Source organism: Acomys russatus, chromosome 15 (assembly GCF_903995435.1).
Source record: "Acomys russatus chromosome 15, mAcoRus1.1, whole genome shotgun sequence".
Classification (NCBI taxonomy): domain Eukaryota; kingdom Metazoa; phylum Chordata; class Mammalia; order Rodentia; family Muridae; genus Acomys; species Acomys russatus.
In genome coordinates this window covers 18,513,424-18,519,997 of record NC_067151.1, presented here as the reverse complement: position 1 = coordinate 18,519,997, position 6,574 = coordinate 18,513,424, and the positions used below count along the sequence as shown (strand labels likewise).

At 40.6% G+C, this 6,574-nt stretch overlaps 1 pseudogene; it reads right to left on the bottom strand.

Annotated features, from left to right (window-relative positions):
- Window positions 1–5,740: 5,740 nt before the first annotated feature.
- Window positions 5,741–6,066, bottom strand: LOC127199633 (elongin-C-like; annotated as a pseudogene).
- Window positions 6,067–6,574: the final 508 nt, after the last annotated feature.

The following is a 6,574-nucleotide window of genomic DNA, read 5'->3' as shown; positions in this document are numbered from 1 at the left end:
TAATGGCAATTTAGTGACCACAGGAAGAATGAGGGGAAGTTGTAAATGTGAGAGTGGGAAAGATGCGTCTTAGGTAGGGCAACGCAGCAAACACCATGCTAGAAAGCCAAGACAGGCCAGGTGTGGTGGCGCACGCCTTTAAACCCAGCACTCAGGAGGCAGAGGTGGGCAGATTGCTGTAATCTCGAGGCTAGCCTGGTCTACAAAGTGGGTACAGGACAGCCAAGGATACACAGAAAAACCAGAAAGAAAGAAAGAAAGAAAGAAAGAAAGAAAGAAAGAAAGAAAGAGAGAAAGAGAGAAAGAGAGAAAGAAAAGAAAACAAAGCTAGGACAGGAGAAGAGTATGGGGTTTTCCAAGAACTTACCCAAACTCACTTTCTCATCACTCAGTGGGCAAGAAGGAACAATAGACTAAGGGCATATGAGACAAAGTAGCTTGTAATGAAGAAACACAAAGGAGCTAAGAACTGTTCAAATAGCAGTGTAGTCACCTATGATACATCTTTTAAAAATTTTAAATGCTGATCTTCTAAGGAAAACAAGTGGGTAGATGGAGGTTTATAAGGCCAAACAGGGGCTGGAGAGATGGCTCAGAGGTTGAGAGCACTGATGGCTCTTTCAGAGGTCCTGAGTTCAATTCCCAGCAACCACATGGTGGCTCACAACCATCTAAAGTGTGATCTGACATGCTCTTCTGGCCTGCAGGTATACACATAGGCTGAACACTGTATATATAATAAATAAATAAATAAATATTTTATAAGGCTAAACCAACCAACCAACCAACCAGAGAAGAAACTGGAGGCTCATTGACATTATCCAGATGAGAAATTATAACTATTAGGATTCGAGTCATGGTGTCACTTCAGATTAAAAAAAAAAAAAAAAGAAATGTGCATGATTCAAGGTGTACTTGGGAGTTAGGCAGTGGAATTTGCTTAGATAAAGGAGACATGTGCAATATGTATGGTAATTTGTATAAGAATGTATAAGAAAGAATGGGAAGAGAAAATTTGAGGTATGGAAATTTTAAATTTGACATTCCAGAAATATTTAAGAAGGAAAGTTAAATATTTAGTTTATGGACATGCTTAAATATGGAAGAGGGAATACACCGGTGGACAGAGCTTAAATGTCTTAACCAAACCCTGTTCAAACAAGGCTCTGAATTACAAAGTAAAAGCTAAGAACATTTTTAGGAATGAGAGGCTGAGAGTCCTTAGTTACCTTGAGTGCTATGTTCCCAAAACACAGACACGGGGGATTCTTAATTCCCAGGATGAACAGTTACTTCTATAGGTGAAACCAAGTGCAGACTATCAACCAATAGTCCGTCAGCACATATCTCTCTAGATTATGAAGCAGGATGCTTCTCTCCCATGAGACTACAACTGTGCAGTGACCGTGGATGAAGTAAAGGAAAGCCCATGACACCGGCTGAGAAAATGTCACCCTTCTTGATACTTCACCACCTCCTGCGTGTAGGAAAATGACAAGTCACGGCTTCACTGGTGACAACTTGGCCTCACTTTCCAGGTTCAACCATGTATCGGACTTCTTTTCTATTTTATTTTATTTATTTATTTTTCTCAGCTCTTTGTCATTTAAATACTTCATAGATGCAACCTAGTGCACCTTGAACTTGGTGTTTACTATGAAGCAAGCCAGTTGCCTGGGTGACATGTACTTTTCCTTTATCTCTGTTGAGAGCTGAACCCTGTGCCCCAGCACTGGCTGCTGCTTGAACTACAAATTGCCTCCCTCCCAGATCCCCCACCATCCCCATCTTCCCCCCCCCCCACCACACACACACACTGTGCTACAGTTCAGATCAGCCGAACGAAGAGGCATAAGGGCTTACCACACAGGGGACCATACAAAGCTCTCACTTATGCTTCCCACATGTGAACTCTCCTTGAAAGAACTCGCTTAGTGCACATGTTTGTGTTGTTGAAGTCATGACATTCACTCCTTTCTTTCCCCCCTCAGTTCTGGACACTGGCATACGGATGTGATAATGTACCATGTGCACATTATTAACCTCGCTGTAGGTGTCTATTGATAGTATGCATTCTTCTCCGATTCTAGCATGGAACAGAAATATTGTGGTTAGTATATAACTCACTTATAACTGAGGAAAATATTGTAAAAAGATTTTATATTCTTCATTTGCAGATTAATGTTTCCTGTATTTTAAAAGACAAGTTACCCAACAGCAGATGAATGGCATAAAACATTTAATTAAAGTCAGCCATAGCCTGCTGGCAAGAAGTGACCTTACCTTCAACTCAGTGCTGGGACCCAAAGCATCTATTGTTTTCATTTGAAAGGAATTTGGTGAAGAATATTGTTACTTGGTTCAATTCAGAGAACATTTATGGAGTGCTTATTATATATGGGGGTGTTTTTTAGCCAAGCAAGGAGTTTCTAGTGTGACTATGAAAGCATTGCGTTTATCAGAGGTCCATGGTCCGCTTGTCCAGACAGGCCTATACCACAGGCCATGGGGAAAGTGGCAGCTGAGGACGAAGTGTCATGTTGGGGATGTGTGGAAGACTTCAGGCACACGTCAGTGGCAGGGCCACGTTTTAGCTGGGATGTGAAGAATGGGCTGCGTTTCTGGCAGGAAGTAGAGCAGTTATTTAAGACAATCCCGGAAATCTGCCTGGCTGCGGTGTTCCAGCGCTCTGTGGGTGACTACTCCTCCTCTTCTTCACATACTTCCTGACCCAAATGAGGGAGCCACTGAGGGAGACCCCTGAGTCTCTCCTGTACCCCTTGGTCCCTCAACTTCCTATCAGTAAGCTCTGTCCATTTCACCTTTAAACATGCTTCAAATCCATCCTGTACTTTTGAAACTTCACCATCGGGGTCACTTGAGACATTTCTAATATCATGGTATGTTACATGAACAATCTCATAAGACATGCATCTCTTTTCTAATCCCCAATTTATTTACTAAGTTTGATGTAGAGTAGAAGCTTTTACTCACAAGTGTGTGTGTGTGTGTGTGTGTGTGTGTGTGTGTGTGCGCGCACGCGCGCGCACGCATGCTCGCTCACATGCTCCACTAAAGTCCTTGAGTTTGCTTCAAGGTTCCATTCCAAGTTCCTTTCTCAGAAAATGTCCCTTGATGTCTGGCTCTGTCGTCATCTTGATGTCATTCATTCTAATTCTTGGCTACTTAAGGTCCAGTGTTCTCAGTTTTCACACTCTTTTCCTCTTGTTTAACTCATAACACACACACAGAGACACATTTCTGCACATATGCACACATACACACAAACACACACAACTCTGCATACATGTAATTATCCACACACAGACATGTACATGTACACACAATTATACATACACACACAATTTTGCAAACACATACAATTATGTATACAGCGCTATGCATACACAGACACAATTATGGGCACACAACCATTCACACACAACTATGCACACAAAGAGACACATACAACTTGGCACACATACACACATATGCACACACATATTTACCCACAACTCCACATACAAACAAAACACAGACATGAACCTATGTACATGTATATACCCGCTCCCATACAAAAATATGAATATACAACTACACTCACACACATCCATAAATGCATCCATGCATGTACCCACACACACATATGGCTCCGACATACACACACATATATACTCACATATAGCATATAGACATACACATACACACTCATACATGTGCGCACACATTGTGTTTATGTATGCACATACAAATGCACACATAGGTATGAAACCATATACATCATGCACACGCACATGTGTACAATGTGTGTGAACACCTGCATAAGCATCCTGGCATATACATGTATACTCATGCATGTACACTTAGAGAGATACATACATTGCACACATGATTCATGCAACACAGGCCCATACAAAGCCTTTGCACGATAGACTAATTTTCTCAGAACTGCCGCACGCCATGTCATTGAGCTGGTATCTCTGACTACTTAAGACTTGCCTGTTCCTGACGAGGCATTTCAGGCAGGCAGAAGCCCTACTCTTCCTTAGACACCCACAACATTTGCAACATACCAGTCCTAACACATATCACATCAGTATTGTCTGTGTGATTTTGCCTGGCTACCATGACCAACTTGACAACAGCACCACAGAGTTTTCTTTAGTTTTGGCCCACAACATTTGCTTCATTGAGTAAGCACGAAGAATCTGATATATTCATAGAATAATAAATGCTCAGGAGCTAGAATAGAACGGCACGTTTCATTTGCCTCTGACCCTTGTATGGGCTGGCTGTGTCCTGCTGTGTAGGCTGGAGCTCAGCTAGCATCACAGCCCTTGCTTTAGATACAGTATTGTGCAGCAGGCCACACAATCAATCATAAAAGGGACACTAAAGTTTAGGCTGTATGCTACAGTAAAGCCTTGGAGAAATGCAGCCTGTTGCTGGGAGCAGGACTGACTCTGGTTACCCAGAAGCCATGTGGCTTGATGTGCAGGACAGCCTGCCTCAGGTTTAAGTAGGTGACTAAATTTCATTCACACAGCAGCCAGGCTTTGACATATTAGTATGAGCTAACAGTGCTTTTTTCACCTTATCAATAGTGACCCTTTAAACATCTAGGCAGCTTGATGAGGTGTATTTTGGTGGATTTATCATCAAAAGAAGACGAGGCCTGTTACATGGTTAGATGTTTATGTTTTTGATGGCATTCCCTCATGGTGACAGCCACAAGCATACCGTCTTGCCAAGATCCACTCAACATGATCAAGCTTCCATATAATTGATTATTGTTAATAATTACTGTTAATTAATATATTAATGATAATGTGTAGGTTACATGTTATAATGTCATATGCTATTGTGGCCTACGAAGCTGGAGCCCCTAAAGCTGGGAATTCTTTTTATGTGAGATGTCACACTTTTCTCTGTGTCCCAAGGATAGAAGATGAGCTTGCATGTTGCCTGTTATGATTCACAATACTGACTTATTGGTAGTAGTAAGGAGGAAAACACATTTAATTGAGGGCTTCATTATTTTTTCTTTGGTGGATGGGACAACAAATAGAACCACTAGTGCATTTTGGTAGCCTTAAAGTTTTTTCAAAATTTTGTTACATAATTAAAATAAATAAAATAAAAACAACATAAATAGTAGTTATGAGGCAGCCAGGAGTGACTGTAGAGAGTGAAAAGTAGATTGTTGCTTTTAATTGTTTGTTTGTCTTGCACTTAAAAAATACTGCAGATTATAAAAAAAAACCACACGGAATCTTAACTCTTTTTTTTTAAGAAATAAAAAAATCAAGGTTTGGCTAAGTTATAAACATCTTTTTCATGTAATTATTTGCATAACTCTAGTAATGCTCAGTGTCTTAAGATCAGAGACAGCTCTTAGAAAACACTAAAAACATAAACATACTGAGTCCTGTAGAATATATTCATTTTGGCTTACCTTCCAGGATTTCCTCTATGACTTTTAATTTTAAAGGTCACATCCAGAGGAGAAAGCACACCACCTATAAAATAGCATTATTAGTTTATTTCTTCACTCTTTAAGTGTCCTTAATTTGCTGATGTAACAAACAAATTTCAACTCGGCTATACAAATGACAGAAGGTATCTGCTCAGCAATTAACTTCAGGGTTCAATTTCATACAGGCAACACGCTCTATGTGAAAAAAACTCACTAACTGAACTACAGGTATTAAATACTGAAAAAGTAACAGTTTATTATAATTTATTTTATATAACAATCTAGGAAGTTAAGGTCATCAGCAGTTCCAATGCTATTTCAGGTGCAATTAGGAATTCAGGAATCTCAGTGGAGCTGTTAGACCAGCGGACCTTGTAGGCAAAGTACACGCATACTTTTGATAGCACATGCGCAGGGATCTCTCTGAAATAGAGCTCACTGCCTTCATTCTCGGCAAAATGCCCTGGGCCACTCAACACAGTCCTTATTGTTCTATATGTTAACGCATTTTCCCTTTTCGCAATAAATTCATGACCATCAGAAGATATTAATTTGACTTACATGACTTCAGGGCCTTCCCAGCCACCATAGCTTTTTCTCCTCTGCATCCATTGTTCTTATAAAATTCTACTTGATCCCACAGGAACTTTAGTAGTTTCCTGACGAGGCAGAGACATGGTCTGCTCACAACTTGTGTCTAAAGGAAGTGAGGGGTGTTCTTGGATGATGGTTGCTTTTAATGTTTGTTGTGTTGAGCATCTGTAGGAGATTTGAAAGAGAGCTGTCAGACTGACTTCATAGGCTCCTCTTCATTCACACAGTAAGAAGGGCGTTTTTCCAGTATAGTTGACATTGCGCTGTATTTGTAAAGAATAAAAATTAGACATTGTTGACACAGGTAAATCTGCCAAATTAACTTTGGTTCTTCACACCCAGATGGGCCCATGAAGGCAAAGCCACCCATGGCAATCCTCACTGCTTACACATGTGAAACTCACTCAGTGACTGCATGCCATTCACTGGTTTGCTGAGGAAGTCAACCACCAGAAGCAATGTGTTGCCATCATGACACTAAATCCTTCAATTATGAAGAAGCCC